The sequence below is a fragment of the Cherax quadricarinatus genome, chromosome 93, assembly GCF_038502225.1.
Source record: "Cherax quadricarinatus isolate ZL_2023a chromosome 93, ASM3850222v1, whole genome shotgun sequence".
NCBI lineage: Eukaryota > Metazoa > Arthropoda > Malacostraca > Decapoda > Parastacidae > Cherax > Cherax quadricarinatus.
The window spans coordinates 3,934,495-3,943,532 of NC_091384.1; the positions used below are offsets into that span (position 1 = coordinate 3,934,495).

General features: G+C 47.7%; 1 protein-coding gene across 1 annotated transcript in view; it reads right to left on the reverse strand.

Annotated features, from left to right (window-relative positions):
* The window catches only part of LOC138855409 (tyrosine-protein phosphatase Lar-like), a 1,956,413-nt gene that overhangs the window by 260,174 nt on the left and 1,687,201 nt on the right, over positions 1-9,038 (reverse strand). The window lies entirely within an intron of this gene.

Sequence of the window (9,038 nt, forward strand, 5' to 3'; positions counted from 1 at the left end):
CTACTGTAACCACAGCTGCTGCTACTGTAACCCCAGTAGCTGCTACTGTAACCACAGCTGCTGCTACTGTAACCACAGCTGCTGCTACTGTAACCCCAGTAGCTGCTATTGTAAGTAACCACAGCTGCTGCTGCTTTAACCACAGCTGCTGCTGCTTTAACCACAGCTGCTGCTACTGTAACCACAGCTGTTGCTACTGTAACCCCAGTAGCTGCTATTGTAAGTAACCACAGCTGCTGCTACTGTAACCACAGCTGCTGCTACTGTAACCCCAGTAGCTGCTACTGTAACCACAGCTGCTGCTACTGTAACCACAGCTGCTGCTTCTGTAACCACAGCTGCTGCTACTGTAACCCCAGTAGCTGCTACTGTAACCCCAGTAGCTGCTACTGTAAGTAACTACAGCAGCTGCTACTGTAAGTAACCACAGCTGCTACTGTAAGTAACCACAGCAGCTGCTACTGTAAGTAACCACAGTAGCTGGTACTATAAGTAACCACAGCTACTGCTAGGGGGAAGAGTGCACCAGCAGGTACCAGACATTATACACATAACAAGGACAGAGGTAAAGAAAGCTTTGATGGAGCTTGATAAGAGATCCAAGGCAGTGGAGGCTGACCAGGTGTCACCATAGATTGTGAGAGAAGCAGCAGCAGCACTGTGTCATCCACTAGCTGAGAGGCAGCAGCACTGTGTCATCCACAACAAGACTATGAACACTGGACAGTTACCAAAGATCTGGAAGACAGTGAACACTGGACGGTTACCAGAGATCTGGAAGACAGGGAACACTGGACAGTTACCAGAGATCTGGAAGACAGTGAACACTGGACGGTTACCAGAGATCTGGAAGACAATGAACACTGGACAGTTACCAGAGATCTGGAAGACAATGAACACTGGACAGTTACCAGAGATCTGGAAGACAATGAACACTGGACGGTTACCAGAGATCTGGAAGACAATGAACACTGGACAGTTACCAGAGATCTGGAAGACAATGAACACTGGACAGTTACCAGAGATCTGGAAGACAGTGAACACTGGACGGATACCAGAGATCTGGAAGACAGGGAACACTGAACAGTTACCAGAGATCTGGAAGACAGTGAACACTGGACAGTTACCAGAGATCTGGAAGACAGTGAACACTGGACGGTTACCAGAGATCTGGAAGACAGGGAACACTGAACAGCTACCAGAGATCTGGAAGACAGTGAACACTGGACGGTTACCAGAGATCTGGAAGACAGGGAACACTGAACAGTTACCAGAGATCTGGAAGACAGTGAACACTGGACGGTTACCAGAGATCTGGAAGACAGTGAACACTGGACAGTTACCAGAGATCTGGAAGACAGTGAACACTGGACGGTTACCAGAGATCTGGAAGACAGTGAACACTGGACAGTTACCAGAGATCTGGAAGACAGTGAACACTGGACAGTTACCAGAGATCTGGAAGACAGTGAACACTGGACAGTTACCAGAGATCTGGAAGACAATGAACACTGGACAGTTACCAGAGATCTGGAAGACAGTGAACACTGTACAGTTACCAGAGATCTGGAAGACTGACGGTAGTCCTTATATTCAAGAAAGCAGACAGACAGGAAGTGTTAAACTACAGACCAGTCTGACTGACTTGTAAATCATGTAAACAACTGTAGTCATGTGTACTATGTAAGATAATGTAGTTGATAGTCAATATAGTAGTAGGATACTTATTAGGGGTTTACAGGTCACAAATATTGTCTCCCAACACAGTGGAAATCAACTTCAAATTGACAGAAGCGAGACAGGAGAGAGAGTTGATTTGCATAATCTTGGAATTCAAGAAAGCATTTGATATTGTACCACTGCCACAAGACAGGCCAGGAGCTGTGTCGACCCCTGCAGCCACACACACACACACACACCTTCTCAACACCTCCCCATCTTTCACCCTTGTAAGGCCTCACAGGGACTTCATTAAACGTTTTTACAGCTGGAGCCTTTGCCTGGCTGACTCTGATACGTTAGCAACGTTCCTCAAACGTTCCCTGAGGCGGCGAACGTTTGTCTCGCCTCGATTGAACTTATTAAGGAGTGTAAAGATCCCAGGAGAGTGAAGTACAGCAGAAATTGGACAAGGAGGGAGAGGGACGCAAGGGACGGGAGGCAGTCTACCTGTCTGACCCCCCCCCCCTGTCTAATACACGTGTACAAGAGTGTCTGTAAAGGGAGGTCTACCTGCCGGGTGTCTAACTATTTGGAGGCTACCTATCTGCAGTCTACCTGTCTGTAGTCTACCTGCCGGGTGTTTACCTATCAGGAGTCTATCTGCCTGGAGTCTACCTACCTGAAGTCTACCTACATAGAGTCTACTTGCCTGGAGTCTACCTGCCTGGAGGCTATCTACCTGGAGTCTACCTGCCTGGAGTCTACCTGCCGGGTGTTTACATACCAGGAGTCCATCTGCCTGGAGTCTACCTGCATGGAGTCTACCTACGTTGAGTCTACCTACCTGAAGTCTACCTACATAGAGTCTACTTGCCTGGAGTCTACCTGCCTGGAGGCTCCCTACCTGGAGTCTACCTGCCTGGAGTCTACCTACGTTGAATCTACCTACCTGAAGTCTACCTACCTAGAGTCTACTTCCCTGGAGTCTATCTGTCTGGAGTCTGCCTGGTTCTGGTAGACGACCTGATCAACCAGGCTGTTGCTGCTGGGTAACAGGAGGAATCTCGACCCAAGAAAAATTAAATGTCTTGGCCTTCAAGATGGCTGCTCTAAAAGGCTCCTGATCCGAGGCACTGGAGTCTTCTCTCCCTCACCCAGGAAGGGAATTCAACACCATACCTCACCTAGGAAGAGGGTACAACACCATTCCTCACCTGGGGGTTCCAACACCGTTCCTCACCTACGAAGAGGATCCAACACCATTCCTCACCTAGGAAAGGGATCCAACACCATTCCTCACCTAGGAAGGGGATCCAACACCATTCCTCACCTAAGAAGGGGATCCAATACCATTCCTCACCTAGGAAGAGGATCCAACACCATTCCTCACCTAGGGGATCCAACACCATTGTTTACCTAGGAAAGGTATCCAACACCATTGCTCACCTAGGAAAGGGATCCAACACCAGTCCTCACCTAGGAAGGGGATCCAACACCATTCCTCACCTAGGAAGGGGATCCAACACCATTTCTCACCTAGGAAGGGGATCCAACACCATTCCTCACCTAGGAAGGGGATCCAACACCATTCCTCACCTAGGGGATCCAACACCATTGTTCACCTAGGAAAGGGATCCAACACCATTGCTCACCTAGGAAAGGGATCCAACACCAGTCCTCACCTAGGAAGGGGATCCAACACCATTCCTCACCTAGGAAGGGGATTCAACACCATTTCCCACCTAGGAAGGGAATCCAACACCATTCCTCACCTAGGAAGGGGATTCAACACCATTTCTCACCTAGGAAGGGGATCCAACACCATTTCTCACCTAGGAAGGGGATCCAACACAATTCCTCACCTAGGAAGGGGATCCAACACTATTTCTCACCTAGGGGATCCAACACAATTCCACACCTAGGAAAGGGATCTAACACCAGTCCTCACCTAGAAAGGGGATCCAACACCATTCCTCACCTAGGAAGGGGATCCAACACCATTCCTCACCTAGGAAGGGGATCCAACACCATTCCTCACCTAGGAAGGGGATCCAAAACCATTCCTCACCTAGGAAGGGGATCCAACACTATTCCTTACCTAGGAAAGGGATCCAACACCATTCCTCACCTGGGGGGATCCAATACCATTCCTCACCTAGGGGATCCAACACCATTCCTCATCTAGGAAGGGGATCCAACACCATTCTTCACCTAGGAAAGGGATCGAACACCATTCCTCACCTAGGAAGGGAATCCAACACCATTCCTCAACTAGGAAGGGGATCCAACACCATTTCTAACTTAGGAAGGGGATCCAACACCATTCCTCACCTAGGAAGGGGATCTAACACCATTCCTCAGCTAGGAAAGGGATCCAACACCATTCTTCACCTAGGAAGGGGATCCAAAACCATTCCTCACCTAGGAAAGGGATCCAACACCATTGCTCACCTAAGAATGGGATCCAACACCATTCCTCACCTAGGAAAGGGATCCAACACCATTCGTCACCTTGGAAGGGGATCCAACACCATTCGTCACCTAGGAAGGGGATCCAACACCATTCGTCACCTAGGAAGGGAATCCAACACCATTCCTCACCTAGGAAGGTGATCCGACACCATTCCTCACCTAGGAAGGGGATCCAACACCATTCCTCAACTAGGAAGGAGATCCAACACCATTCCTCACCTAGGAAGGGAATCCAATACCATTCCTCACCTAGGAAGGGAATCCAACACCATTCTTCACCTAGGAAGGGGATCCAACTCCATTCCTCACCTAGGAAGGGAGTCCAATACCATTCCTCATCTAGGAAGGGAATCCAACACCATTCCTCACCTAGGAAGGGGATCCAACACCATTCCTCACCTAGGAAGGGGATCCAACACCATTCCTCACCTAGGAAGGGGATCCAACACCATTCCTCACCTAGGAAGGGGATCCAACACCATTCCTCACCTAGGAAGGGGATCCAACACCATTCCTCACCTAGGAAGGGGATCCAACACCATTCCTCACCTAGGAAGGGAATCCAATACCATTCCTCACCTAGGAAGGGAATCCAACACCATTCTTCACCTAGGAAGGGGATCCAACTCCATTCCTCACCTAGGAAGGGAGTCCAATACCATTCCTCATCTAGGAAGGGAATCCAACACCATTCCTCACCTAGGAAGGGGATCCAACACCATTCCTCACCTAGGAAGGGGATCCAACACCATTCCTCACCTAGGAAGGGGATCCAACACCATTCCTCACCTAGGAAGGGGATCCAACACCATTCCTCACCTAGGAAGGGGATCCAACACCATACCTGCAGGTTATATGTCATAATTGTCTTAATTGACTCACAGAGTGACACACGCTGGTTAATATTACGCCAGATGGAGAGGGTTGTATGATGTGTGTGTGTGTGTGTACTCACCGATTTGTGGTTGCAGGGGTCGATTCATAGCTCCTGGCCCCTCCTCTTCACTGGTCTTCCTGCTCCGTGAGTTTTATCATGCCTCTTCTTAAAGCTATGTATGGATCCTGCCTCCGCTACATCACTACTCAGATTGTTCCACTTCCTGACAACTCTGTGACTGAAGAAATACTTCCTAACATCCCTGTGATTCATCTGAGTCTTCAACTTCCAGTTGTGACCCCTTGGTGCTGTGTCCCCTTGTTGCTGTGTCCCCTTGTTGCTGTGTCCCCTTGTTGCTGCGTCACATCTCTGGAACATCCTGTCTCTGTCCACCTTGTCAATTCCTCTCAGTATTTTATATGTCGTTATCATATCCTCCCTATCTCTCCTGTCCTCCATTGTCGTCAGGTCGATTTCCCTTAACCTCTCCTCGTAGGACATACCTCTTAGCTCTGGGACTAGTCTTGTTTCAAACCTTTGCACTTTCTCTAATTTCCTTACGTGATTGGCTAGGTGTGGGTTCCAAACTGGTGCCACATACTCCAATATGGGCCTAACGTACACGGTGTACAGGGTCCTGAACGATTCCTTATTAAGATGTCGGAATGCTGTTCTGAGGTTTGCCAGGCGCCCATATGCTGCAGCAGTTATTTGGTTGATATGTGCTTCAGGAGATGTACTCACCCCAAGATCTTTTTCTTTGAGTGAGATTTGTAGTCTCTGGCCCTCTAGACTGTACTCCCTCTACAGGTTTCTTTGCCCTACCCCAATCTACATGATTTTGCACTTGGTGGGGTTAAACTCCAGGAGCCATATGTCTGGCCCGGCTTGAAGCCCGTACAGATCCCTTTATAGTCCTACCTGATCATCACCCACTTGAATTCTTCGCATTAGCTTCACATTGTATGCATACAGAGACAACTGTGAATTTAACCCTTCTGTCATGTCATTCACATATTCCAAAAATAGCACCGGTTCTAGGACTGACCCCTGTGGGACCCCACTCGCCATATTCGCCCACTCTGACACCTCGTCATGTACCATGACTCGTTGTTTTCTTCCTGTCAGGTATTCTATGATTCACTGCGGTGCCTTTCCTTTAGCTTTTTCACTAATTTCTTGTGTGGAACTGAGTCAGAAACCTTCTTACAGTCCAAGAAAATGCACTCTACCCACCCCTCCTCTCCTGTCTTACTTGTGTAAGGCACAGGGTTCCCCTCCCTGAAGTGTGTGCTCATTCCTTTTTAGGTGCTCCACCAGATGTTTCCTGATAATCTTCTCCATGACTTTGCATACTATACATGTCAGAGACTCTGATCTGTAGTTTAATGCTGCTTGTCTGTCTCCTTTCTTAAAGATTTGGACTACATTTGCTGTCTTACACACCTCAGGTAGTCGCCTTGTTTCGATAGATGTGTTGAAAATTGTTGTTAGTGGCACACACAGCGTCTCTGCTGCCTCTGTAAGGACCCACGGAGAGATGTTTGGTCTCACCGCCTTTGACGTATCTAGTTCACTTAGCAGCCTCTTCCCCTCCTCCTCGGTTATGTGTGTAGTGTGTCTAGCACTTGCTGGTGTACCCTTCCATCCTGGTTTGCTGGAGTCCTGCCTGTCTCCATTGTAAATAAGAACATAAGAAAGAAGGAACACTGAAACAGGCCTACTGACCCACGCGGAGCAGGTCCATGTCCCCCCCCGGATTATCCCAATGACCCATCCAGTCTGGTCACCTCCACTCAAGGATGGAGCACTGTACCAGACCCAGCAGCAAAGCTAGTCAGGTCCAACTCACACCCACTCATGTATTTATCTAACCTATTTTTAAAACTACACAACGTTTTAGCCTCAATAACTGTACTCGGGAGTTTGTTCCACTCATCTACAACTCTATTACCAAACCAGTGCTTTCCTATATCCTTCCTGAATCTAAATTTTTCCAACTTGAAACCATTGCTGCGAGTCCTGTCTTGGCTGGAAATTTTCAGCACATTATTTACATCCCCTTTATTTATTCCTGTCTTCCATTTATACACCTCGATCATATCCCCCCTAATTCTACGCCTTTCTAGAGAGTGCAGATTCAGGGCCCTCAGTCTATCCTCATAGTGCAGATTCAGGGCCCTCAGTCTATCCTCATAGTGCAGATTCAGGGCCCTCAGTCTATCCTCATAGTGCAGATTCAGGGCCCTCAGTCTATCCTCATAGTGCAGATTCAGGGCCTCAGTCTATCCTCATAGGGAAGATTTCTGATACATGGGATCAACTTTGTCATCCTCCTCTGTACGTTTTCCAGAGCATTTATATCCATTCTGTAATACGGTGACCAGGACTGTGCAGTATAGTCTAAATGAGGCCTGACCAAGGATATATAGAGTTGAAGAACAACCTGAGGACTTCTATTATTTATACTTCTAGATATAAAGCCAAGAATTCTGTTAGCTTTATTGCGAACACTAATGCACTGTTGTCTTGGTTTTAAATTACTGCTAACCAGAACTCCTAAATCATTTTTGCAATCAGTAGTATTAAGATCTACATTATTTAGTTTATATGTGGCATGGTTATTTAACTGTCCAACATTTAGAACTTTGCATTTGTCAATATTAAACTGCATCTGCCACTTCTCCGACCATTGCGTCAGTCTATTCAAATCATCCTGGAGTGCTCTAATGTCCTCATTAGAATGAATTGGACGGCCTATTTTGGTGTCATTAGCAAATTTGCTTATGTCGCTATTTATTCCCTCATCTATGTCTTCACATATTTCTTGGTCATTCCTTGTGATCTCCCTTCCTTCCTTCCTTCCTCAGTCTGATTACCTGGTCCTTGACTGTTGTTTTTCCTCCTGATGTGGCTGCACAACAGCTTTGGGTCACATTTGACTGTCACTGCTGTGTCACTCATATTGTCACTGAGCCTCCCTCCTTATCTGTGTATATTTCTTTCTGGCTCTTCGACTGATCTCCTTATTTTCCTGGGTCCTTTGTCTTCTACACTTCTTCCATTCTCTAGTGCAGGTAGTTTGGGCCTCTCTTCGCCTTTGGGTGAACCAAGGACTCGTTCTGGTCTTCTCATTGTTTCTGTTGCCCTTGGGTAAGAATCTCTCCTCTAGCTCCTTGTATTTTGTGTTCACATATTCATATAATTTCCTGTATTTCCCACAATTCTCTTTCACACTGTAAGTCATGCAGGAAATTCCTCATGCCTGTGTAGTCCCCTCTCTTGTAGTTTGGCTTCTCCCATCCTACGCTTGCTGCTTCACTCTTTGCTCGTGACTCTGTTATGTATTCGAAGCTCAGAACCACGTGATCACTAGCTCCGAGGGACCTTTCATATATGATGTTCTCAATGTCTGAACTATTCAAGGTGAATATGAGGTCCAGTCTTGCTGGTTTATCATCTTCTCTCTCCCAGGTAGTGTCCCTAACATATTGATGCATGAGGTTTTCCAGTACCACGTTTACGGTCCCCCATGTGGCTCCAGGTTTTCCCAGTCAATTTTCTTGTAATTGAAGTCACCCACAATTAGTAAATTTGCCCTGCCCATGTGAGCCCTTCTGGCCACCTCAGTTAGTGTGTCCACCATCGCTCTGTTGCTCACATCGTACTCTTGTCTTGGCCTCCTGTTATTCAGTGGTGGGTTGTGCATCACTGCAATCACCACCTTGGGAGCCCCACTCTGAACTGTTCCCTTTCGTCCATTCCTTCCAACTCATCAACTCTTCACTGGTTTTTAATGACGAGTGCCACTCCTCCTTCCCCTCTGCTAGTGCCACTCCTCCTTCTCCTCTGCTAGTGCCACTCCTCCTTCCCCTCTGCTAGTGCCACTCCTCCTTCCCCTCTGCTAGTGCCATTCCTCCTTCCCCTCTGCTAGTGCCACTCCTCCTTCCCCTCTGCTAGTGCCACTCCTCCTTCCCCTCTGCTAGTGCCATTCCTCCTTCCCCTCTGCTAGTGCCACTCCTCCTTC